At 42.2% G+C, this 23,816-nt stretch overlaps 1 pseudogene across 1 annotated transcript in view; it reads left to right on the top strand.

The window, feature by feature from the left end:
- Window positions 1-23,816, top strand: part of LOC147896151 (beta-galactosidase 8-like) — a 105,997-nt pseudogene that overhangs the window by 42,534 nt on the left and 39,647 nt on the right. Inside the window, exons 6-10 of the transcript XR_015541857.1 lie at window positions 20,601-20,744; window positions 20,894-20,982; window positions 22,100-22,205; window positions 22,301-22,388; window positions 22,607-22,725. The product of XR_015541857.1 is annotated as a beta-galactosidase 8-like (transcript). The remainder of the gene's footprint in view (window positions 1-20,600; window positions 20,745-20,893; window positions 20,983-22,099; window positions 22,206-22,300; window positions 22,389-22,606; window positions 22,726-23,816) is intronic.

Genomic DNA, 23,816 nt, shown 5'->3' with positions numbered 1-23,816 from the left:
ACACTCTGATGGCCATTTGGGCGACCATGCAGGGATCATCTCGAGCAGCCTCCTCTAGGAGAGTTACTTTTCTCAGAGATTGGAGAGACTCTCCCTTCTTTGCTGAGACTTCTACAGGGTTGAGATGGCATTTTCAGCCTCAGCTTTGGTTTCTTTCTACTTCATTCCTCTGAGGTGTTTTTTATTACATGCTTAGCATGGTGTATTTCTGCACAAAGCTTGCTCTAGTGGGTTTCTTTCTTACTTAATAGAAGTCTCTTTAAAAAAAAAAAAAAAAAAAAAGAGTAGAAATGCAAGTGTAACTATGGAAAGATCACCTTGGTAAGTTCTTCATGAGCTAGAGCAGGTCGGGATCTTCTTCATGGCAAACAGATGCAGAAGTGAAGCAAGTGCAGGCAGAAGTAGGAAGACATGGCGGGCAAAAACTGTAAAATCAGCAGCAGCTCCAAGAGAATGACCGATAGCTGCATACGGGCACCATCTTGCGGATAGAAGGAGCAAATGGCGGGGGGATGGAGCAGAGGTCAACCATGAAGAGGATGGACAGCTCCACGTTGAGATGGTTGCATCATGCTTGGGATGTCAAATCATTAAGCTCAAGAACAAAATCCGCGCGCAGAAACAAATTTCGCCACTTCTTACAAGAGCTATAACTTTTCACAGAAAACTCAGATTGCAGTGATGTAAAAACAAAATTTGTAGTACTCAAGGTCCTATACAACTTTGCTGCAGACACAAAGCTGTGATTCTACTTCTAGATCTGGACAGAAGCGTCACATTGTCCACAAGTCATAGAAATAGCACCACTCCAAGACATCTTTGTAGCTGAAGGAAGGAGAAGAGAGGTGGCAGATCATTGTGTGGTGAAGAGAGGTGGTGGTCGATGTAGATCACCTCCTCCAAATGCTCCAAACAATGGTGAGACTAAGGGAGGGGAAAGTGGAAAGGAAGGAGGAGAAATGGGTGCCTTCCAAGGAGGATAAGGGAGAGTAGCGTCATTGGCCTCCCTCACCACATCCTCTTGGAAGAGAGAGAAGGGCTAGGAACATGGCTCTGATACCACATGAAGGAACATGTGGCAAGCTATCTCTAGGAAAGGAAAGATTGCAAGCATAATGGAAATGATCTAAAATGGAAGTAGGCAATAGCAATGAACCAAAATACTCACATGTAGATAGCTTGATGTTGACTGATATGATAAGACTCCAAGACTAGTATAAGACTATATAGTGTGAGCCTCTAGACTCTAGAAAGTCACAATGCATATGGGATAATCTCCCATATGACACGTGGCATTGTCTAGGACTCACTAGACTATAAAATAAGTCCTAGGGACCTAGGACACACAAATACACTCCAACAGCCACTTTTGGCAGTTAGATTTTGCAAATTTTGGGCATTTGCTGAGCAATTTGTTGCATTTCAAGCCTTTGATAGGCTGTGACAGCAATTGGAATTTTGGGCATATTTTTTGCAAACTTTGGTTGTGCATCTTACATCCCGGAAGGGATTTTACTTGTCTAGCTTGCTGCATTTTTGAGTTGTCTGGCAGATATGGCTCAGAACAATCACAATGAGGTCTTTGGAGTTCTCACACAGGAGGATAAGTTGGATGGCACTAACTACTCCTTGTGGAGCTTTATGGTACGCAACATTCTAGTTGGCAAACATCTCTGGGATTATGTCAATGGAGATGAGACAAGGCCAGAAACTGTGGCTATACCTATCACTCCTACAAGTGGATGTAGGGGTAGAGGTCAAGGTGCAAGACAAGTGGTAGGAGCAATAGCTGCTACTTTGGTGGCTCCCACAGCAGAACAAAAAAGGTGGGATTCACGAGATGCACAAGCTCTTTCAGTCATTTCTCTTTCTGTCAAGAGGTTTATCATTCCTCACATTCGATCATGCAAGACCTCGAAGGCAGCTTGGGATATTTTAGAGAGCATGTTTGCAGCAAGAAATGATGCGAGAGTCTCATTCCTGAAGAGAGAGCTATCTCATACACACATGGATGAGGGAGATTCCATGAATGCTCACCTTACCAAGCTTCAGGATTTGAGGGAACAGTTGCTGAATATAGATGAGATTATTCTAGATTCAGAGATGATTACCACCATTCTGAATTATCTTTCTGAGTCCTATCTCGGCTCACTGAATTTATCATTGAGGGGGGGAATCAATCCTCTTTCATTTCACGAGTTGATAGGACTCTTGTTGCAGGAAGAGCAGACAAGAAAGAACATGGCCACACGAGCTGGTGAGCATGCCATGCTTTCAAAGTTGAGGCCCAAAGGGAAAGGGCAGCAAAAGCAACATGGAAATCAGCCCACACATCAGCATAAAGCTGATTCGGGACAGCAGCCCTATCATAAGGCTAAAGGTGATGCAGAGAAGCCTAAAAGGAAGGGCATTTGTCACTACTGCAAGAAGCCGGGTCACTACATTGGTGAACGCAAGAAGCGAATAGCTAAGGAGAAGAAAAAGGAATCTCGGGGTTGGCTGTCTCAGATGCATCAGCTCCTAATGCACATGAAGGAGGGGATGTTACAACCAACTTTGTGGAAGAGCATTATGCCTTTTTGTCTTGCATTTCAGATTTTCCAGTGGCTAGTCCAGATACTACAGCCACTCTTGAGGATGACCCGTATGCTTTCTTGACTTGCAGCTATGACCCTTCAAAGGATGCATGCTCTTTCAGTGTCAATGAAACACTGAACACTTGGTATTTTGATAGTGGTGCTTGCAAGCACATCACTTCAAGGAAGAGTCTTTTTGCATCTCTGCATGCACCACCCACTAAAAAGAAGGTGACATGTGCAAACAATTCTTCTTATTCAGTGTGTGGAGTGGGTGACATCATACTCACCTCCACGGATGACATAGATTTCAGAATTACTGATGTTCTTTATGTGCCAGGTATAAAGAAGAATTTATTTTCAGTGTCCTCTCTCAATCGAGGAATTCAGGTCATATTTGATGATGCTAAGTGTGCAGTATGAGACAAAGAGAATGACTATGCTTTGATGTTGTCTGGCACTGTGTATCACGGTCTTTTTCAGCTTGACATTTATGAGAAAAGATCCGATCTTGCACTTTTAGTGAGCCGAATGCAGAGTTATGGCATGCCAGATATGGGCACATGAGCTATGGCAGCTTGATGACACTTCAAAAGCATGCTATGACTGATGCATTGCCTCCTTTGGAGTCACCTCCTCCTCATGCATGTGAGGGATGCATCCTTGGCAAGATGCATAGATTTCCCTTTAAAAAGGATGGTGCAGTAAGAGCTACTCACAAATTACAGCTCATACACACACAATAGTCCCATGGAAAGAATTATCTACATCAAGAAGGATGGGGGGGATATTTTGGTCATCATTTTTTATGTAGATGATGATGGAACATACAATGGTATGGTATTGTAGGCTAGACTTGGTCTAAGTTATTCTAGTCTAGGGTTTTCACTTTATACTTGGGTTTCATGTATATCCCAAGTCTTGTACTTCTATTGTTGAACTATTTAGTGGAGCTTTGTGTGTGGACTACACTCTCGTGTTCGTTATCCACTTCGTGTCTCCTCACAGTTCCAACAATTGGTATCAGAGCTTCGCTCCCGCATTGCTTCCCGTGCTTCTACCACTCCCGGGTTTCAGTTCTCTCGCGAAGAGTCACTTCTGTTGCAAAGAAATCAGTCCAGCCAGCTCGTTTTTTTCCTGTAGCAGCTTTCTAGAGGTCTCCTGTAGCTGGGCGCCTTCACCAGGGTCACTACTGGACCTAGGCGACTACAGACTTGCTGTTTTTGGGATATTTAGCAGCCAGACATCCTCAAAATCAGCTCCACTTGCTGATTTACAGTGTTTTTTCTAGTCGCCTATCTTAAGGAGCTCCATCTGGACTAGGCAATCTCATTCTGGGCACTTTTGCTGCTGATTTTGTCAGTTTCCAGCCCCTACATCAACTCGAACTGCTTCTTGAGCATCCTGTGCCTGGACAACTTCAGATCTGGCATTTCCTTGCTTTCTTTCATCAGTTTCCAGCCTATTTTCAGTTCGCATTTCTCTAGGACGACCATCTGGGCTGGGTGACATCATTCCTGGTAGTTTTGTTGCTGATTTTGGACTGTTTCAGCTCCCAAAATCTGGTCGACTTCTTTCTGGAGTCATCTTGAAGCTATTTTGGACTGGGAGATCACTTTTCTTGTGATATTTTACACGCAACAGACAAAAATCAGAATTGGGGGCAAGTTATTGGATGCATATTGAGCCAAAGGTTGGCTAATAGTGAATGCTATCATTGGATGCTTTGTAAGCAAACATTTGCTTCAGATTTTATACCTTTGGTTGATGCTTCTCAAGCCTTTGTTTGGCTGAAAGTTGAGAATACTTACAGAGCAAATACTATTGCCCATTTTGCCTTGTGATTCCGGAAGGGAATTGTGCTTTGTGACAACACCTTTGGGGCAGATTTGCTATCTATATTTGCATTTTATTTTCAGTTTACTTGTGAAGTGCAATCATGTCTCTTTCAGAGAATTTTGGCACCCTGACTGAAGCGGATAAGTTGGATGGATCAAACTATGCCTTGTGGTCTTTTATGCTGAGGAATATTTTGGTTGGAAAAGGCCTTTGGGATATTGTTAGTGGAGATGAAATTAGGCCTGTGACTGCTCCTAGTACTCCTAGCAGTCAAGGTTCTATTGCTAGCTCATCTTATCCTCTTTCTGAGGAGCAAGAGAAGTTTGACCGTCGCAATGCTCAAGCACTTTCTTTGATTTCCTTGTCAGTGAAGAGGCACATCATGAAGACTAAAAAGTCTTGTACTTCTTGTAAGGATGCTTGGGACAAGTTGTCCTGTATACATAATGTTAAGAATATGGCCAGGGTGATTGCACTCAACAATCAGCTTAAGGATCTGAAAATGACTGATGGTCAAACCATCACAGAGCATGTAGCAAAAATTACAGATTTGCGAGATCAGCTTGCAAATGTTGATGAGGAAATTGAAGAGAAGAGATTGGTCTCTATCACTCTTAATAGTCTTGCTCCTTCATATAGTACATTTGCTACATCATTGAGCATCACTCTCAGGGCTGCATCTATTTCTTTTGAAGAATTGGTTGGTTTGTTATTGTAGGAGAAGAAAGAGCTCATAATTTTTCTCGTGGCTCTCATGGTAGTGAGCAAGCTCTGCCCATTGGGGAGAGGGGAAATTTTCAGAAATATAAGCCTAAAAACAACCAGCCACAAGGGGCAAATAATAGTACCAATAATGCCGGATCAAGCAAAGATGCTAGGGTGAAAAAGGGCAGATGCAATTACTGCAAGAAGCCAGGCCATTACATTGCAGAATGTCAGAAACGCATTGCAAATGAGAAGAAGAGGCAAGGCAACTCAAACAGTAATTTTGTGGCTCATACTGAGAGCAATGCATCTAGCTCACATGCACACTTTGCTCAGGATGATCAGGATTTTGTATTTGCAGCCACACTCTCTGAGCTATCTTCCAAGGGGGATTGTGATTGTGATCATGCTATTGCTCATAGCAATAATGATGATGCCTATTCACTTAATGTGAATGAGAATTGGTATTTGGATAGCGGTGCTTCACAGCATATGACTCCTCATAAGGAGTGGTTTGAGAGCATCAAACCTGTGTATGGGCGGCAAGTTACTTGTGCCAATGATGCTTCTCAAGACATTATAGGAGTGGGACATATTCCCATTAAGCTTGATAATGGCAAAGTCAAGTATATTCGTGATGTTTGGTATGTTTCAGAGTTGTGGAAGAATCTTATTTCAGTTCCATCCATAGCTCATGATCAACACATGCTTGTGGAGTTTCACGATGATCAATGCCAAATTAAAGATCCTAGAAAGGGATATGCAGTGGTTGCCACCGGCACTTATGATAAGGGTCCTTATAAGTTGGATGCTAAGCCCCATGTGCAGCATGCCTTGGCTACGTCTAATGCATCTTCATGTGATTTATGGCATGCTAGTTTTGGTCATGCACATCATAGAGCATTGGCATACTTGCAGAATAATCAAATGGTTGAAGGGATGCCAAAATTGCAGCAACCATCTAGTTCTTTTTGTGAAGGGTGTATTATGGGAAAGTTGCACCATTTGCCTTTCAAAAAGGATGGATCAGTCAGAGCCTCACATATACTGCAGCTTGTGCATAGTGATGTATGTGAGGTGAATGTGCGGTCACATCGTGGTGCCAAGTATTATGTGTCTTTGGATCTTCCTCATGAAAGAAAAATCTGAGGTGTTTCATTGGTTTCACGAGTTCAAAGCACTTGTTGAGAACCAAACTAATGCCAAGATCAAAACACTTAGGACAGATAGAGGAGGGGAATACATGTCTCATGCCTATAAGAATTATCTGGCTCATCATGGGACTCATCATCAGAAGACATGCCCTTACACACCAGCTCAAAATAATGTTGTTGAAAGAAAGAATAGGACTCTCATGGAGATGACCAGATGCATGCTGAGCTACAAAAAGATGCCTAAAGTATTTTGGGGTGAGGCTGTAGTTACAGCCACATACATTCAAAATAGATGTCCAACTAAAGCATTGGTGAATCGGACTCCGTTTGAGGCATTCTCTATGGATATAAGCCAAAGGTTAGCCACTTCAGAATTTTTGGATCAGTGGCATATGCATTAGTACCAGATCAACACAGATTCAAGCTTGATGATAAGGGAATAAAATGCATATTTGTGGGTTATAGTACTGAAAGCAAGGGCTATAGGCTTTACAATCCTGAAACACGGAAAATTATCATAAGCAAAGATGTTGCTTTCAATGATAATGATCGCTTTATGCCTAATGATTTACATATGCCCATTGAGGACACTACACCTTTGGATATTGTTCATTTTGAGTCAGAAGATATGCCATCACATGTGTTTAACACACCAAGTTCTTCCTCCACTACATCTGGAGAAATTCCCCATATTGGTGAAGGTAGCACTTCTGAAATTTCAGTTCAGAAATCAGTCAATGAAAATCAACCTATTGTCTATGAAAGGAGGAGGGTAAAATTTGCAGATCAGTCTCAGCCTGCTGCAGCTAGTCAGCCCCTTCCTAGATGGGCTCGGGCTACCATTCAGGATGCACAAAATCAGCCTGTGTTGGGGAGAACAAGGTCTAGCACAAGGCAAGCACAAAATCAGGTCAATTATGCCTTGATGAGCACAGTTATGGAAGCTGAAATTGAACCTCAGTGTTTTGAGGATGCTCAGAGACACCCATTATGGGAAGATTCTATGAAATCTGAAATTCAGTCCATTGAAAAGAATGCCACTTGGGAATTGGTTGATCTCCCTGTTGGGAAGAATGTAGTTAGCACCAAGTGGATTTTTAAGTCAAAATATCATTCGGATGGCACAGTTGAGAAACATAAAGCCTGTTTAGTTGCCAAGGGGTATAGTCAGGAGGAAGGAATTGACTATGAGGATACTTTTGCTCCTATAGCCAAGATGACAACCATTTGGACTGTCATCTCTCTTGCTTCGGACTGTCATCTCTCTTGCTGCAAGTTATGGTTGGCCTGTTTATCAGATGGATGTGAAGAGGGCCTTCTTGAATGGAGACCTAAAGGAAGAGGTCTATGTGCAGCAGCCCCAAGGTTTTGTGGTTAAGGGACAGGAACAAAAGGTATGCAAGCTTCGCAAAGCTTTATATGGGCCGAAACAAGCACCTCGGGCTTGGTACCATAAAATCCATCAGTTCTTATTATCACAGGGCTTTGTTAGCACTCATACTGAGCCAAATCTCTATGTGCTTCAAAAAAAATCAGAAATCATCATTCTTATTCTTTATGTGGATGATATCATGCTTATTGGCAGTGATGAGGGAAATATTGCATCAGTAAAATCAGCTTTGTCTCGGTCATTTGATATGATAGACTTGGGTTTACTGCACTATTGTTTGGGCATTGAGTTTTGGCAAACTCAAGATGGTATTTTTTCATGTCCCAAACTAAGTATGCCAGGAGTATATTACAGAGATTTCACATGGAGAATAGTAAGCCTGCAGCTACACCTCTTGAGAAGGGTCTCAAACTGTCTAAGTATGATAAGGCTACAAAGTTTGATGGCACTTTGTACAGACAATTGGTGGGGAGTCTTATCTATTTGTGTTCCACAAGGCCTGATATTGCTTATGCTGCAGGAGTATTGAGTCAGTTTATGCATTGTCTCACTATCACTCATTGGAATGCCGCCAAGCGTGTTCTCAGATATGTGCATGGCACTATTACTCTTGGGATGCATTATACCAATGCTTGTGATCTTGATCTATGTGGCTTCAGAGATTCTGATTGGTCAGGGGACATTGATGATAGAAAATCCATTTCTGGCTACTATTTCTCTTTGGGTTCCGCATGCATATCTTGGTTAAGTAAGAAGCAGGCCAGGGTCTCTCTTTCTTCTAGTAAAGCAGAGTATAAGGCAGCAAATGCAGCTACTACAAAATGCATATGGCTAAGGAAGCTACTTTATGACTTACTGTCACCACAATGTAAATATCCTAAGTCAAAGTACAGTTGACCATTTATGTGATCATAATTAAAGAGTTTTATATGTGTTAATTATGGTCAAAGAGTTATTTTAATGGTAAAAGGATTGACTACGGTCAAAGATACTTGACTCTAGTCAAGTAAACCTGACTTCGGTCAAGGAGACTTGGTTTATTACCAAGAGGGTTAACTACGGTTAACCAGAGAACCACAGAGCTGACTACGGTCAGAGAGTGTTGACTTCGGTCAACAAGACTTGGCATGCGCCAAGAGGGTTAACCCCGGTTAACCAAGATGTGCCAACTTCGGTTGGAGAGACTTGGCTATAATTAAGGCGCCTCGACCCTTGGTCAAAGCTCCTTAATTATAATCAAGAGTGTTGACTCCGGTCAACCAGAGAATAAATATATATTTTTATATTTGCTAGGTGTGCACATGTGTTCAGTGGGGACGCCCACCGTGACTAGAATTAGTCCACAGTGTGTTATTTGCATGCCAAGCGCTAACAATTAATGGGTGCCATGGTGGTGCGCTTTAATTAATTGTTGCAGGTACTAGGAAGAATTATTTTTCCTAAGCGCTACGGGAGCAGGAAAGCATCTAGGAGGCGGTTCATGTGACCAAGTGCTTTGAAGACTCCAGAGTGGCCCTTAGTGGCATGTAATAGGACTTAGTCTAGATTTTAGACAAGTGGCATGTTGCCAATTTGAAATGAGCTTGAAGCTCTTGTAATAAAGGAGATTTTTCACGTTTTGAAAAATAGAGGTTACCAGACAGCTCTACGCTGAACTTTTGTAACAGATTCTCTCTCATGAATAAAAATTTTCGGGGGGGTCCAGCCCGACGTTTTGTCTTGGGCCCTAGTGCATCTACAGAGAGAGGGAGTGAGGGAGAGCTTATGAAAGTATAATTACTGTCTTTTATGAGCTGTAATTGCTGTCTTTTATGAGCGAGTCGGTTTTATTGGTATCAGAGCAGAGGTTCATGGCCTTCCTAGGCTGTGACGATCTAGTGAGGAGGCAATAGTGGCTAACGGGCAGAGATAGTGCAAATTGTTCAGTTTTGGATTGTATGTTGAAGCTGGATTATACGCAAGTGTGAAGGAAGGCAAAGCGTACGCTGACCCGAGGCAAGATACGCTGGTGATGGCGTGGGCACAAGGGGTGCTGGCTACTAGGCCTGGGGCCTCATGCCTATGACGGTGTAAGGACGCCTCTAACGGAGAGTCAAAGCGAACAGACGACGATGTGGCATATTTGCAAATGAATAGCTCTGTGAGCACTATCGAGGGGAAAGACTCCATGATTCTGCATCTGGCACTTGCCGCTGAGAACGGGAGATCCTCGGTAATCTGCGTGGAAGAGACCAACTTACGCCTTACGTGTGACGAATTTAATCGATGATAAGGCGTCGTAGATCGCAGACGTTTTCCTTTCGTCAACTTGTTCCGTCGTCGATCCCTTGCACGGGCACTAGGTGCTGCAGACGTAACCACGACGCAGGCGCGGCGCGCGACGCCAGTCAGCCAGCCAAGGTCTGAACCTTAGGTTGACGTGGCAGCCAGCAGGTCCAGCTGACGTGGCAACCACACGTGCGAGGTGACGTGGCAGCCAGGTGGCGTGCACGTGCAGGTGCTGACGTGGCAGTACATGTGGCAACCAGCTCAGCAGATGACGTCGCAAGACACGTGGCAGGCTGATGTGGCTAACTAGTGGTTAAGTTTAACTCTGGTTAGTTAACCCTGGTCAGAGGTCTAGCTAACTTCACCTAACCAGACTAGTTTGGTCACTGTAACCAGACTGTGACTAGTCCAGTTAGTATAGTTGTAGACTAACCAGACCAGAACCAGTCAGTCTAGTTAAAGTAACTAGCCAGTTCCTCCATCTGGTTGCTGTTCTTTCCAAAAAAAAAAAAAAGAGAGTTGCAGAGACTGCTCCTGCTAGCAGATTTCACCTGCCTATCAGATTTCTACTGTTAGAAAAGCAGCAGAAAAGCAGAGAAAAGCAGAGAAATCAGAGATTTGCATAAGTAAAGAAATGCATGCCTTTGAGCAGTGAAAAAGGGGAAAACAGATGCATTGTGAGTGTCATTTGCAATAGCCAGAAAAGAGGCCCATAGTTTTGGGTTTATGCTTTGAATTGATAGCCCAGTTACTGGCACAAGTTGTGAATGCAAAACACCTCTTGTTGAGGTACTTTTCTGTTGGAAAAGCAAAGGTAGTTGTGCATCAGTTACCTACACGGTGTGAGAAATTTGCAGATCTCAGAATATGGATCAATCACCTATCCAGTGGGATTCACAAGATAGGGATGTACATCCAAGACAGAGAAGTGTGCCGCAAACTCAACAAGAATTTGAACAGATGGTATGCACTCATATACAAGAGATGGAAAATCTCAAAAGGGATCCAAGGGCTCAGCATCATTTGTTTCAAGCAGAAGCTATGCCTAATACAGTATATGACGTGCCAATGCCAGAGGCACACTCTCGTGTACAGCCTGAGAAAGAGAGATCTCATAGGGGACGGTCCCATAGCAGAAAGAGATCGAGGCATCATCACCGATCTCCTAGTCCATCACCGTCTACCTCGAGTTCGACTTCTGTGTCTTCTTCTTCCTTATCAGATAAACCATCCAGGAAAAGAAGGCAACACAAGAAGTCTAGGAAGAGAAAGTCTTCCAGAGAGACCAAGGAATTTAAAGAGGGAGGAAAATCTATCAATTTTATGACCTACAATGGACAGTATGGTCATACAGACAAAGCATTGCAGTTCATCAGTCAGTTTGATGCTGCATTCGGTACAGAAAAATTTTCAGAATCCTCCAAGTTAAGAATGGTCAGTTTGCACTTGACAGCAACAGCTAGTGCATGGTGGAGTGCACAGACCACAGATGGGTCAGCCCCAAGGAAGTGGAAGGACTTCAAGAAAGCCTTCTACCAGCAGTTTATGCCTAAACAGTTTAGAGACCATGTTCTTCAAGATTGGGACAGTTTGCATATGGATGCAGGAGATACAGTGGATGTGTACAACCAAAAGTTTTGGGATGCTTATTTGCAGGTTGCACCTTTCAAAAAGATCTCCAAAGGCACCCAAATGAGAAAGTACAGAGCAGGTCTCACTCCAAGAATTCAGGCAGTAGTGAATGCTTTGGGGGCAAAGAACATTCAAGACCTTATGCATTCAGCTTCAGTAGCTAGTCTTGTGCCGTTACAAGATCCATCTACAGTGCTATCCTTGCATGCAGGACGTGCTGATAGAAAGAAAACTGATTTTTCAAAATCAGAAAAGAAAGAGTACCCCAAGGTTGAAAAGAAAGGGTTTCAGCCTCAGAAGCCGAGGGGTACTCAGTTTTCAAAGACTTATAAGGGCAAATCTCTATTCACCCTTTGTCAAATAGCCGTAGAGATGGGAAATGCTTTAGGTGCGGCAAAGAGGGGCATGTGGCTGCCCAGTGCTCAGAAAAGCCTTCAACTGATAATTTCATATCAGAGGATCTAGCCCTGAGGCTGGGAATAAAGACGGAGGAGTTGGGCAGGGCTTTGGATGCCGATCAGATGTTATGTGGGAATCCTGTGCCAGGTACTCCCTTGATAGGGAAGCTCCGTCTTCATGTTCAGAGTTATGAGGATCAGGAAGACTTCTTCATTTCTCCACTGAAACATCATGATGTAGTCTTGGGAATGCCTTGGTTTCACCGCAAGGCACTGAAGTTGACTCTTCCTGAAAGAGTGCTGGAGTTTGTGCATAGGGGGAAAAATCAGCGTTTAGTTGCCAGGAATAAAGGGGACACTATCCCCATTGTATCTGATGTTACATGTGGTAAAGCAATAAAGTCTGCAATTTCTGCGTATATGGTTTTTGTAAAAGAAAAAGAGAATGATATGCATGCTGAAATGAATGATGCAGACAAAGATAAGTTTCAGTTTCTTATAAACTTTAAAGATTGCTTTACTGATACTTTGCCAGGGGAGTTACCCCCAGAGAGACCAGAAGATCATCAGATAGAGTTAATGCCTGGTAGTGAGCCACCAAACAGACCACCTTATAGAGTCAGTGCGACTCAGAGAGAGGAGATTATGGCTCAGGTACAGGATTTGCTGTCCAAAGGGTTTATTCAGCCCAGCTCGTCTCCTTTTTGTTCCCCTGTACTGTTAGTACAGAGGAAAGATGGTTCATTCCGTATGTGCGTCGATTATCGCGCACTGAACAAAATGACCATCAAGAATAGATTCCCTATTCCGCGCATTGATGATGTGCTGGATCAGTTAAATGGAGCTTCAGTTTTCAACAGGATAGACTTAAAGAGTGGCTATCACCAAGTGAGGATACAGCCTCTAGGATGTGCACAAGACAGCATTCCGCACTACATTCGGGTTGTATGAATACTTAGTAATGCCTTTTGGGTTGACAAATGCTCCAGCCACATTCAATAGAATGATGGATCGCATCTTCCGAAAGTACAGGCATTTTACGGGTACTTTCTTTGATGATATCTTAGTCTTTTCTAAGACAGAAGAAGAGCACAGAGAACATCTTGCTATAGTGTTTCAAGAGCTGAGAAATCATCAGCTCTACGCAAACAGCAAGAAAAGTGAATTCTTCTTGGAAGAAATCCACTATCTGGGGCATATAATATCCAAGAATGGGATACAAATGGATCGAGCGAAGATCCGTGCCATTCAGGAATGGCCAGAGCTGAAAACTGTGCATGAAGTTCGAAGTTTCCTAGGCCTGTGTTCTTACTACAGAAGGTTTATCAGACACTTTGCTGATATCGCAGCTCCATTACATGACCTTACTAAGAAAAATGCAGCCTTCACATGGGGAATATCACAGAAGAAAGCATTCAATACACTCAAGGAGAAGTTGACTACAGAGCCTATTCTTGTAGTCCCAGATCTTTATCAATCTTTCGTTGTTGATTGCGACATTTGTGGAGAATGTGTTGGGGCTGCATTGCATCAGAATGGCCATGTAGTAGCCTATGAAAGCAGGAGACTTCGGGATGCAGAAAGATATCTAGGAATCTATGAGAAACAGTTATTGGCTGTATATCATGCCATCCATACATGGCAGCACTATCTTTTGGGTGCAGATTTTACTGTTAAGACAGATCACCAAAGTCTGAGATACTTTTTGACTCAGACCAAGCTTTCCGAGAAGCATATGAAATGGGCAAACATGCTGTCAATGTATCATTTTCAGATTGTCCATACCCCAGGAATTCGGAACAGAGTGGCAGATGCCTTATCCCGGAGACCCCAGGTCAATAACATGACTATTTCTTATCACCAGGACCTGGAAGGCATGAGGGAGCAATATGCTTGTGATTCAGATTTTGGTGAAATTTTACAGCAAATGCAAGAGGGGCAATCCACCAGTCACTATTCCCTCAAAGATGGGTATCTAATGAAAGATGATTGCCTATGCATCACCCAGGAGATGAGGAAAAAGATTTTGGAGGAATGCCATGCACCTCCCTATGCTGGACATAGAGGAATTACAGCAACAACTCTAGCACTAGAGAGGTATTTCTTTTGGCGAGGGATACGGAAAGATATACATCAGTTTGTTACTGAATGCCTTACGTGTCAGAAAGTGAAGTATGATAGACGAAAGGCACCTGGCCTACTTATGCCTCTTCCCGTGCCTCAGGCACCATGGGAAAGTATTACAATGGACTTTATTTTTGATTTGCCAAGATCAAAGTCACAGGGAATGATGGGATTTGGACTATCATTGATAGATTCAGCAAGCAAGCTCATTTCATTCCGGTTCGCAAAACCATAAAGGCAGATCATATTGCTAAGTTTTTCATGGCACAAATTTTTAAACATCATGGTATGCCTAAGTCCATTGTTAGTGATCGAGATCCCAGAATGAACAGTCTATTCTGGAGAGCTTTATTTGATAACATGGGGACGAATCTGAATTTTTCTTCTTCTTTCCATCCCCAGACAGATGGTCAAAGTGAAGTAGCAAATTCTACAGTTTTGGATATGCTGAAATGCTACGTGGGTGACCAAAGTTCAGATTGGGAAAAGTACCTACCGTTAGTAGAGTTTGCTTACAATAATACAGTACATAGCTCTACAGGGAAAGCCCCTTTTGAGGTCATATATGGGAAAGTGATTTTGCCACCTATATTGAGGACCAAAGATGAAATATTTGCAGCTGATCAGTTTGTGAGAGACCTCCAGACAGCTTACAGCCAAGTCCGGACAGCAATTGAAAGGTCTCAAGAGAAACATAAAAGAGCTGCAGATAAGCATAGAAGACAGTTAAATCTCAAGGAAGGGGATTGGGTACTTTTGAAGTTTGAAAAAGATAGGCTCCGCAAGTTTAAAGGCAAACAGAAAGTGTATGCAAAATTATCTCCCAGATACTATGGCCCTTTCAGGGTTACAGAAAGAATAAATGAGGTTGCATACAGATTAGCATTGCCAGAGCATTGGAGGATTCACAATGCATTCCATGTGAGTCTTCTAAAGAAATTCCAGGGACCAGAGCCTACAGAACCAGTATCAGAGGATCCACCAGAAGTGGATGAGCTGGAGGAAGTCCTTCAGCCAGAGCAAATTGTGTACCATACTGTACGTAAAGGCCCTTAGGGTAAGGAGTTTTACAGGTATCTTGTAAAATTCAAGAATTATACGGCATTAGATGCCAAGTGAATGGACGAAGACATGTTATCCGACCATCCACAGCTTTTGGATGTTTACAAGGAAGCTTTTCAGTTGAGGTCAACTGAATAGAAGCCGAGGGGATGTCACCACAATGTGAATATCCTAAGTCAAAGTACAGTTGACCATTTATTTGATCATAATTAAAGAGTTTTATATGTGTTAATTATGGTCAGAGTTATTTTAATGGTCAAAGGATTGACTACGGTCAAAGATACTTGACTCTAGTCAAGTAAACCTGACTTCGGTCAAGGAGACTTGGTTTATTACCAAGAGGGTTAACTGCGGTTAACCAGAGAACCACAGAGCTGACTACGGTCAGAGAGTGTTGACTTTGGTCAACAAGACTTGGCATGCACCAAGAGGGTTAACCCCGGTTAACCAAGATGTGCCAACTTCGGTTGGAGAGACTTGGCTATAATTAAGGCGCCTCGACCCTTGGTCAAAGCTCCTTAATTATAATCAAGAGTGTTGACTCCGGTCAACCAGAGAATAAATATATATTTTTATATTTGCTAGGTGTGCACATGTGTTCAGTGGGGACGCCCACCGTGACTAGAATTAGTCCACAGTGTGTTATTTGCATGCAAAGCGCTAACAATAAGCGCTAACAATTAATGGGTGCCATGGTGGTGCGCTTTAATTAATTGTTGCAGGTACTAGGAAGAATTATTTTTCCTAATCGCTACGGGAGCCAGGCAAGCATCTAGGAGGCGGTTCATGTGACCAAGTGCTTTGAAGACTCCAGAGTGGCCCTTAGTGGCATGTAATAGGACTTAGTCTAGATTTTAGACAAGTGGCATGTTGCCAATTTGAAATGAGCTTGAAGCTCTTGTAATAAAGGGGATTTTTCACGTTTTGAAAAAAAGAGATTACCAGACAGCTCTACGCTGAACTTTTGTAACAGATTCTCTCTCATGAATAAAAACCTTCGGGGGGGGTCCAGCCCGACGTTTTATCCTGGGCCCTAGTGCATCTACAGAGAAACTTGTAGGAGATGCTCTCTGTCAAGGATGCGGAGGGGACATACCACAAGATTTCTTGGGCCTCTTCTTCTTCTTTGCGCAATTTCTAGCAAGATGCCCAAAGGTTCTACAAATCCGACACTGATCCTATCTCACGCTCATATGCCAACAGTGCCTGAAGTGCATCTAACTCCTCTTGGAGTGTGGATGGTTGTGGCTGATCCCATACCCAAATCAGATGCTACATGGTTACGATCATATATGTCCAACTGTAATCCATCTCGCTCTTCTGAGAGAGAGCAATTATTGTGAACGAAACTTCCTTCGTAATAACCAGCAAGTACACTTTCTTTTCTGCGCTCCCTCTCTCTCTCTCTCTCTCTCTACAGAGACACTAGGGCCCAGGACAACATGTCGGGCTGGACCCCCCCAAAGGAGTTTTATTACTTGAAGAGTGTTACAAAAGTTTAGCGTAGAGCTGTCTGATACCCTCCTCCTTTCCAAAACGTGAAAATCCCTTTTTTACAAGAGCTTCAAGCTCATTTCAAATTGGCAACATGCCACCCACTTGTCTAAAATCTAGACTAAGTCCTATTACATGCCACTAAGGGCCACTTTGGAGTCTTCAAAGCACTTGGTCACACGAACCGCCTCCAAGATGCTTGTCCGGCTCCCGTAGCGATTAGGAAAAATAACTCTTCCTAGTACCTGCAACAATTAATTAAAGCGCACCACCATGGCACCCATTAATTGTTAGCGCTTTGCATGCAAATAACACACTGTGGACTAATTCTAGTCATGGTGGGTGTCCCCACTGAACACATGTGCACACCTAAACAAATATAAAAAAATATATTTACTCTTTGGTTGACCGGAGTCAAAACTCTTGATTATAATTAAGGAGCTTTGACCAAGGGTCGAGACGCCTTAATTATAGCCAAGTCTCTCCAACCGAAGTTGGCATAACTCTCCAACCGAAGTTGGCACATCTTGGTTAACCGGAGTTAACCCTCTTGGCGTATGCCAAGTCTTGTTGACCGAAGTCAACACTCTCTGACCGTAGTCAGCTCTGTAGTTCTCTGGTTAACCGCAGTTAACCCTCTTGGTAATAAACCAAGTCTCCCCGACCGAAGTCAAGTTTACAAGTATCTTTGGCCGTAGTCAATCCTTTGACCATAATTAACACATATAAAACTCTTTAATTATGATCAAATAAATGGTCAACTGTACTTTGACTTAGGATATTTACATTGTGGTGACATTCCCTCGGCTTCTATTCAGTTGACCTCAACTGAAAAGCTTCCTTGTAAACATCCAAAAGCTGTGGATAATCGGATAACATGTCTTCGTCCATCCACTTGGCATCTAATGCCGTATAGTTCTTGAATTTTATAAGATACCTGTAAAACTCCTTACCCTGAGGGCCTTTGCGCACAGTATAATACACAATCTGCTCTGGTTGAAGGACCTCCTCCAGCTCATCCACTTCTGGTGGATCCGCTGATACTGGTACTGTAGGCTCTGGTTCCTGGAATTTCTTTAGAAGACTCACATGGAATGCATTGTGAATCCTCCAATGCTCTGCCAATGCTAATTTGTATGCAACCTCATTTATCCTTTTTGTAACCCTGAAAGGGCCATAGTATCTGGGAGATAGCTTTGCATACACTTTCTGTTTGCCTTTAAACTTGCGGAGCCTAGCTTTTTCAAACTTCAAGAGTACCCAATCCCCTTCCTTGAGATCTAACTGTCTCCTATGCTTATCTGCAGCTCTTTTATGTTTCTCTTGAGACCTTTCAATTGCTGTCCGGACTTGGCTGTAAGCTGTCTGGAGGTCTCTCACAAACTGATCAGCTGCAAATATTTCATCTTTGGTCCTCAATATAGGTGGCAAAATCACCTTCCCATATATGACCTCAAAAGGGGCTTTTCCTGTAGAGCTATGTACTGTATTATTGTAAGCAAACTCTACCAACGGTAGGTACTTTTCCCAGTCTGAACTTTGGTCACCCACGTAGCATTTCAGCATATCCAAAACTGTAGAATTTGCTACTTCACTTTGACCATCTGCCTGGGGATGGAAAGAAGAAGAAAAATTCAAATTCGTCCCCATGTTATCAAATAAAGCTCTCCAGAATAGACTAGTCATTCTAGATCTCAATCACTAACAATGGACTTAGGCATACCATGATGCTTAAAAATATGTACCATGAAAAGCTTAGCCATATGATCTGCCTTTATGGTTTTGCGAACCGGAATGAAATGAGCTTGCTTGCTGAATCTATCAATGATAGTCCCAATCCCATCATTCCCTGACTTTGATCTTGGCAAATCAAAAATAAAATCCATTGTAATACTTTCCCATGGTGCCTGAGGCACGGGAAGAGGCATAAGTAGGCCAGGTGCCTTCCGTCTATCATACTTCACTTTCTGACACGTAAGGCATTCAGTAACAAACTGATGTATATCTTTCCGCATCCCTAGCCAAAAGAAATACCTCTCTAGTGCTAGAGTTGTTGCTGTAATTCCTCTATGTCCAGCATAGGGAGGTGCATGGCATTCCTCCAAAATCTTTTTCCTCATCTCCTGGGTGATGCATAGGCAATCATCTTTCATTAGATACCCATCTTTGAGGGAATAGTGACTGGTGGATTGCCCCTCTTGCATTTGCTGTAAAATTTCACCAAAATCTGCATCACGAGCATATTGCTCCCTCATGCCTTTCAGGTCCTGATGATAAGCAATAGTCACATTATTGACCTGGGGTCTTCGGGACAAGGCATCTGCCACTCTGTTCCGAATTCCTGGGGTATGGACAATCTGAAAATGATACATTGACAGCATGTTTGCCCATTTCATATGCTTCTCGAAAAGCTTGGTCTGAGTCAAAAAGTACCTCAGACTTTGGTGATCTGTCTTAACAGTAAAATCTGCACCCAAAAGATAGTGCTTCCATGTATGGATGGCATGAATTACAGCCAATAACTCTTTCTCATAGATTCCTAGATATCTTTCTGCATCCCGAAGTCTCCTGCTTTCATAGGCTACTACATGACCATTCTGATGCAATGCAGCCCCAACACATTCTCCACAAGCATCGCATTCAACATCAAAAGATTGATAAAGATCCGGGACTACAAGAATAGGCTCTGTAGTCAACTTCTCCTTGAGTGCTTTCTTCTGTGATATTCCCCATGTGAAGGCTGCATTTTTCTTAGTAAGGTCATGTAATGGAGCTGCGATATCAGTAAAATGTCTGATAAACCTTCTGTAGTAAGAACACAGGCCTAGGAAACATCGAACTTCATGCACAGTTTTCAGCTCTGGCCATCCCTGAATGGCACGGATCTTTGCTAGATCCATTTGTATCCCATTCTTGGATATTATATGCCCTAGATAATGGATTTCTTCCAAGAAGAATTCACTTTTCTTGCTGTTTGCGTAGAGTTGATGATTTCTCAGCTCTTGAAACACTATAGCAAGATGTTCCCTGTGCTCTTCTTCAGTCTAAAAAGACTAAGATATCATCAAAGAAAGTACCCGTGAAATGCCTGTACTTTCAGAAAATGCGATCCATCATTCTATTGAATGTGGCTGGAGCATTTGTCAACCCAAAAGGCATCACTAAGTATTCATACAACCCAAATGTAGTGCGGAATGCCGCAGTTAACCCTCTTGGTAATAAACCAAGTCTCCCTGACCGAAGTCAGGTTTACTTGACTAGAACCAAGTATCTTTGGCCGTAGTCAATCCTTTGACCATTAAAAGAATTCTTTGACCATAATTAACACATATAAAACTCTTTAATTATGATCAAATAAATGGTCAACTGTACTTTGACCTAGGATATTTACATTGTGGTGACACCAACCACGGGAATTGATAACGTACTCATCAAGTTCCCAATTAATGGATCAGCTATCTCAATTCTCTGCTGTAAAGAGAGACATTGGGCATTGAAGCATAATATTATCATCAAAATTGGTAGCAAAGCAAGGAGGGCAGGGATCTCTGTGACCAGCCCAAATGATGATCCAATCGTGGCAAGAAGACCATGGTAAAAGTGAGGAAGACTCAAAAATCTGAGAAGTAACTCGTCTGTTCTTCTGTATGGGGTCAAAACTCAAGGTGAAGAAGTGAGAAAAATCTTAAGGACAAGACTATAGCACTACACCTGTGGCATCCAAAGAATAAAAAAAAGCCCTCAAGTTGGGTTTTGCTGTGTGTTAACGCAACCAAGGGTTTATCTTTAATAGAGAAAAAGAAAAGTTCTTAAACAAATGAGTAGCTTCATGTTTGTGTCCATGCATCCAAATATGGTGTCTGTGAATTCTCTCACTTAAAATCATAGTATATTAGAAAATTTTATTGATATTTTATGTCCTATCTAACAAGTTCAAATTTCTTTTCTCGTGAAACAGATTGAGAATGAATATGGTAATATTGATAAGCCATATGGAGCAGCTGGAAAGCGGTACATGCATTGGGCAGCAAAAATGGCTGTAAGTTTGGACACAAAAGTGCCTTGGGTGATGTGTCAACAAAAAGACGCTCCTGATCCAATAGTAAGTCTCTTTTTTAAACTCAGCTTTGTTGATATGGATTAAGTATAGAAATGTGAATGATGTTCCCTATCAATTTTTAAAGACATGTAGTCTTTACTAGGTAAGGTGTTTTCTTTAGAGTGATTAACACTATGTATAATTTAATGCAGATCAACACATGCAACGGATTTTACTGTGATTCTTTCAAGCCAAATTCCCCTAAGAAGCCCAAAATGTGGACTGAAAATTGGACAGGATGGTAAATGTTTTGATTTTTAAATCTATAGGACGTTTATGTCATTCATAGTTTGAATCATGAGTACATTTTGCTTCCAAAACTTCGTTTTATTATGTCCACTTCGACTTCTTTTCACTCGTGATTCTTGCATGACTTTAGCTTCTGAGGCATACGTGGCTTTCGTTCCCGAGGATTCTACTCATTGCATTGTTTTAATTACTTCCTCAAATTACATAATCTGATTCGTTCATGAGGTTTCATTTCAGATTTTCTTCAGACACAGACTTCATGTTCGGTTATGATTTCAGTATGAGAAATGGAGTTGTACATGAGTAGATTAACCTAGGAAGATATATTATTCATCTTTTGCCCTAGCTAGCACGTTTGAAGGCAATTTATTGTGCTGCATGGAAATGAGCCATGCAGAGGAGGGAGCTAGCATAGCTGAAGGTAGAACCTTACAACCCTTCTTGTTTGTATGGGTGGCAGAACAGCCCATCAAGGGGGCTGAGCACCAAGCCAAGGGGCCTACAGAGTTTGTGCCATAAGGCGCCTTCTACAACTCCCAAAGGGAGCTGAGACCTAAGCCAAGTAGAGGCAAAAGGAGAAAAGGGACAGAAAGATAGGGGAAAGTAACAAATGCGAAGAAAAGGGGCTAGAAGTTCGAAATCCCATGAGCAAACTGTTCACAGGCTGAGCAGACGGAGACGGTGTGGCAACGAAAACTGAATAGTATAACTCATGCTATTCCTCCAACTCAGACCACAGAGCTTCCTAAGAACCGGGAAAATGCTATGAATCTGTTTAAAGGGAAAAGGAAAGAGCAATGGAAGTCACAGGTGGGGAGCAGCTCAACGCCAAGACGACCACTTTGCCCTAAGGCTGATTCTTTTGTGTTTTGGTCTTACCCAAGTGAAAACTTAAGCACATAATTTAGGGAACTTTTTATTTTATTTTTTGAGTGAAAAAGACTTCTATTAAGTATGAAAGAAACTAACAAAAGAAAGACACTCAAGGCACAAATACATCATGCAAAGCATGTAAAAAGTGGTAAAGTGCCAATGAAAATATGTGTAGAATTAAAGATATCAATATCCCCTGGTTGTGAACAAAACTAACATATGAAAATCATCAACAGGTTTCTTGCGTTTGGTGGCTTAGAACCTCATCGCCCTGTTGAAGACATTGCCTTTGCCGTAGCACGATTTTTCCAGAGAGGTGGTACTTTTCAAAACTATTACATGGTATGAGATACAAGATAACTTTGCTTCAAGCTCAGGCTACTTGATTTTACAAAGAAGAACAATACTCTTTAACATTCTGATGTTTGAAATCTCAGTACCATGGAGGAACCAACTTTGAACGTACAGCAGGAGGACCTTTCATTGCAACAAGCTACGATTATGATGCTCCAATAGATGAATACGGTCTGTGCACATCTTACTTTATGCCCTATTATTCTGCATCAGTATCTTTTAGATATCACTACATGCTTGAAGGCAAGATGATTACCTCATCTGTATGGTTACTGACACACACAAATTTCAATATAATCAAAAACTGGAGAATATAAGAGGAAATGGGAACTACCGCTGTTGCACGAATTGTATCCTAACGATTATTGTGTTCCATTGTCTTGCTACAGGGTTGCTTAGGCAGCCAAAATGGGGTCATTTGAAGGAGCTACACCAGGCCATTAAGCTTTGTGAAAAAAACCTCCTTTTTGGAGCTGTCAAAAGTATATCCCTTGGTCCACAACAAGAGGTATTCATTTCCTTTCTGCAGCATATATTTAAGATCATCAAATTGCATGTTTATTCCAATAGTGTTCTGAACCAAGTGCTTGATATTCGATGGAGTTTCCTTTATTTTGTGGAGGAGCAGATCTTCCTTTTTCATACTCTCCTGGAGTTCAATATGACCAATAATTTTGTATATGTTTCCTACTTGTTTTCAGAATATTGTCAGAACATGAGGGTAAATCATCGGGATTCTCTAACTATTTGCCAACTGTTTCCCTTCCAATTACTGTTTTTCATGGAAACTGTCTGACTGATGCTACAAATAGATACTAATTCAAATCTTGGGGTCAGATTCTGACCCCATGCTTGACAAATATTTTCTGTCCTCCTCTTGATTTATTAATTTCAAAGTAACCCAAAAAATATACTGTTTTAAGTGCCGTCCACCTAGGAATCCCAAAAGAAGATGAGAAACTGTTTAGATCACGCTCTTGTTGGTGGCCAGAAAGCATAGAGTAGCTAGTTGGACATGGGTTAGGGCCCAAATGAAGGAACGGAAAGGAGGTGGAAAGAAGGCAAGGGAGATAGAAGGAAGGAAGCATAATTTGAAATTGAAAGGAAAGGAAATGGAAATGGGAAGAACTGCAAGAACCAAAGGAAATCACTTACATGACCAAAAAGATCCACTTGAGTTGATTGATGTGAAAAATAAAAGTACAACACTCATATCTCCCCTTAGAGCAAAGAGTGTGAGACCCAACACGCAAGGAGTAGACCGATCCCCCCTCCACTGCAATACTGCAAAGAGGAAGTCCAACTATCCAACACCTCCCGTGTGATGGTGACTTCTCAGCGACCGGTAGTGAGAACCATTCCTCATCACCCCCCGAACTAGGTAGGAGTCTCGCATAGCCATAAGAGTAAAAACCCAATACAATCATTTTTTGGGAGACTACCCAGGGTAGAGTATTCTTATTAACTCCAAAGACACAAAAGCATACATCATTTTAAAGGGACTACTCAAGGCAGAGGACCTTTATTGACTCACATAAGAGAAATCATAATACATATGGGTCGCCATCCTCAATGAGGGTGACATGGGCAGATAGTTCT

Source organism: Dipteris shenzhenensis, chromosome 12 (assembly GCF_047967505.1).
Source record: "Dipteris shenzhenensis isolate YYH24624 ecotype China chromosome 12, Dip_SZ_1.0, whole genome shotgun sequence".
Taxonomy (NCBI): Eukaryota; Viridiplantae; Streptophyta; class Polypodiopsida; order Gleicheniales; family Dipteridaceae; genus Dipteris; species Dipteris shenzhenensis.
Note: the sequence above shows the minus strand (reverse complement) of the source record. Positions and strands in the feature narration are given on the sequence as shown.